This window comes from Sorex araneus, chromosome 6 (assembly GCF_027595985.1).
Source record: "Sorex araneus isolate mSorAra2 chromosome 6, mSorAra2.pri, whole genome shotgun sequence".
Lineage (NCBI taxonomy): Eukaryota > Metazoa > Chordata > Mammalia > Eulipotyphla > Soricidae > Sorex > Sorex araneus.
In genome coordinates, this window is record NC_073307.1 from 126,141,362 (window position 1) to 126,145,304 (window position 3,943).

The 3,943-nt window shown below is 39.3% G+C and overlaps 1 pseudogene; it reads left to right on the top strand.

Annotated features, from left to right (window-relative positions):
• The first annotated feature begins 886 nt into the window (after positions 1-886).
• LOC101536929 (voltage-dependent anion-selective channel protein 1-like) lies at positions 887-1,845 on the top strand (annotated as a pseudogene).
• The last annotated feature ends 2,098 nt before the right edge of the window (positions 1,846-3,943 follow it).

Here is a 3,943-nt window from a genome sequence, read left to right on the forward strand (position 1 = left end):
TTACATTTCCTTCTCATTTCCGATTTTTTTTTTTGCTGCGGGCTATGGTAAAAGTGACACAATACTTCATAAATCCACTTTTACCATAGCTCACAGCAAAAAAATCACCTATATTCATATGCACCCTTGCTGAAAAAAATGCAGTACACAATAGGAGTAAACATTCAGTTAATAATCCTATCCATCATTATGTATATTGAAATTTCTTATTTTATCCCATTGTCTATTATTTTTAAGGAATTGGAGGCAAGTTGTGGTCCATTATTTAAAATCATGATCTATTAAAGGGTCATGACCCTTTTTTTTTTTCTTTTTGGGTCACACCCGGTAATGCTCAGGGTTACTCCTGGCTCTGCACTGAGGAATCACCCCTGGCGGTGCTCAGGGGACCATATGGGATGCTGGGAATTGAACCTGGGTCGGCCGCGTGCAAGGCAAATGCCCTACCCGCTATGCTATAGCTCCAGCCCCTGGGTCATGACCTTTAATTTGAAAAACAGTGGTTTAGAAGAAAAATTTTATTCTTTCTCCTATGTTAACTTCATTAAATTTAACATTTTTTAAAAAGTGGGAGAGCTCCCAAGAGATGCTCATTGGGTCCAGGGAATAATCCTGTGATACTCAACAAACCTGCAAGTGTTTGAATGCTGGTGAGATGTTGTGATTCTGCTCAAGCCCTGGGTGTTCTGCATCAATAGCCCATCTCAGTGGTGCTCTGGGGTTATGTGGTATTAGGGGCACATGAACTCTAGTAACTATATTATCCCTCTGTTTCTTTGCAGAGTTCTGAAGATTTTTGCATCCACTTAAGAAAAGAATTCAGGCCGTAGCCACCGCGGAGCCTGCGCCACCACCTCCGAGCAGAAGGTGGCTGTGCCTCCCACGTATGTCGATCTTGGCAAACCTGCCCGAGATGTCTTCACCAAGGGCTATGGGTTTGGTTTAATAAAGCTCGATTTGGAAACAAAATCTGAGAATGGACTGGAATTTACAAGCTTAGGTTCCGCCAACACAGAGACCACCAAGGTGACAGGCAGCCTGGAAACCAAGTACCGGTGGGCCGAGTATGGGCTCAGGTTCACTGAGAATTGGAACACGGACAACACGCTAGGCACCGAGATCACCGTAGAAGGCCAGCTCGCACGTGGCCTGAAGCGGACCTTTGAGTCATTCTTCTCTCCAAACACTGGGGAAGAAAAATGCTAAAATCAAGACAGGGTACAAGCGGGAGCACATCAACCTGGGCTGCGACGTGGATTTCAACATCGCTGGGCCTTCCATCCGGGCGCCCTCGTGCTGGCCCAGGAGGGCTGGCTGGGGGGCTACCAGATGAGCTTTGAGACTGCCAAGTCACGCGTGACCCAGCGCAACTTTGCGGTCGGCCACAAGACTGATGAGTTCCAGCTTCACACGAACGTAAATGACGGGACAGTTTTTTGGCCCCATATACCAGAAGGTGAACAAGAAGTTGGAGACATCTGTTAATCTCGCTTGGACCGCAGGCAACAGCAACACTCGCTTCGGCATAGCAGCCAAGCAACAGATCGACCCCGATGCCTGCTTCTCGGCTAAAGTGAACAATTCCAGCCTGATAGGATCAGGATACACTCAGACCCTAAAGCCAGGTATCAGACTGACACTGTCAGCTCTGCTGGACGGCAAGAATGTCAACTCGGGTGGCCACAAGCTTGGCCTAGGACTGAAATTTCAAGCATAAATGAATACTGTACAATCATTTAATTTTAAACTATTTTGCAGCATAGCCACCTTCAGAATTTAGTGTACCTTTTAAATGCTGTCTGTCTGGGATGCAAGTATTGCTAAATATCATGTTAGACCTCCAGGTTCAAGGTGTTAACCTTTCAAAGGTACAGAAAAATCCAATTCCAAAAAAAAAGTCCTTTCAGCTAGACTTGGGGGCAGGGAGGAGGAACTTGACAGCCCCTCTAGAGACGTCAGGTTCCTTTTTTTTTTTTAATCTAGAAATGGCTGCAAGTGGGAGCTGATCATATGTAGACACTGTAAACGCTAGTTGACTAAATGAATGAAATTGTGATTTCCTGAGAATTAAACCTTGGTTCCCTGGCCTAATCATGGAGAGGCTCAATCTGAAGTTCGATGATGTGTACAGATTCATCTGAAAGGGACATTTTTAGGCATATCTCCGTGACCCGTGTCCACCCCAGCCCATTTCCTCCTTTACACCAAAGTAGTTGCAGGGTGTGGTAACTGTTTCTTCTGTGCCATTTTGGGGTGGAGAAGGTGGATGTGATGAAGCCAATAATACAGGACTTATTTTCTTCTCATGTTGTGGTATTTTTCACCTTCGTGCCAGACTATGAAACAGCTTCAGAGAGCTCCAGCTGTCGGCTGGGAAGAGCTCTGTGACCAATCACATGGGGTGACCCCCAGGATCTCAATTGGACTCTTGGGTTATATCTTCGACACTCATTTGGTTTTTTTTTTAGCATTTTAATGGGTACATTTTAGAATCTTCCATTTTAGAATCCTTCCTTCATTACAGCATTTGAAGGGATGAATTAGATCCTCCCTTCAAATGCTGTAATTAACATCACTTAAAAATAAAACTTGAATCAAATATTAAAAAAATGAAAAGAATCCATAAACCTGATGCTTTCATACATATTCATATTTAGAGGGCTAAAATACTTAAACTAACTAACAATTTTAATATACTCTCAACTTTGGAAGAAAAAAGAAAACTATTGTTGATATAAAACAATGATGAGAGATGAAACAAGGATTAGTAATCACATAAAACTGGTTATAATATAATATTGAGCATGCTAATATATAATATTAGGCATCTACTTGCACATATATACTAAATATCAATGAGAATAATGTCACCACCATTGCCTACAGGAATTGTTTTGTGAATTAAAAGGAGAGACACTTAAATATTAGAATTGCATGCTTTATGACATATTTTTCTAACCAAGTTCTGAAAAATTATTTTTCTCTAATGACCAAGGTCATCCATTTTTGTTTACCTATTTGTTGTTTACTCATCCATTTTGTGGAATGGTATTAATTATTAACCATTTTTCTTACAAAACATGTGAAAATAATTATTCAAATATTTTTCATGTTATTTGGTTCAGGTGGAGCTCTCAGTAGAGTCTCTAATAATAGACAGAATGACAAAAAATCCACGAAATCTTAATCAATGTCTCAATCCTCCATGCAAGATAAAATCCAAATACAGCTATTCAAAGATTCAGTAAAACAAGAGAACTAGCAATATGCTACTGCAGGTCATGATGATATATATATGAGAGATCACAGAGCAGTCATGGGAATACCAGAGAAAATACTCTTCCTTTCATGCTAGATTATTCAAAGTTAACCCCAGAAACCATTATTGCATCTATGTGGATTCATTCACCCAACCACTTCAAAAGTGACAAATTATCAGATCAATTCAGAACAGTTTGTAGGGCTTGCAACCCTGTGATCTCTGAGTATATCTAGAAGAACTAGCTATATTCAAATTTTTTAATTTAAAATAAGTACTAAGTTGACTATTTTATCTTTAAATAAAATTCAAAGTTTCAGTTCTTATCTCAAATAGTTTGCTGATTAACAGCATGTGTCTGTGTATCATTGGTCTTTACTTAAATTCGGACAAATAATTAAAGATTTATTTGTTACTATGTTGAAACATAAGATATTTGAATCAAATGTACATGCTTGTGTTTCAAAATTGCATGTTTTTAGTTACATATTTGTATAATGAATGTTTTCTTTTAACTGGCATGTCTTTGTTTTAAGTTTCACTAATTTTCAGTAGTGAGTGGTCCTTGATATGCAGAGCAAGGCAACAATTAACATGCAAAAAAATTCCAATCTGAGACACAGAATAAATTTATGATAAATTTAATATGATAAATTTAATGTAGGGCTATTTTGGAGAATTACA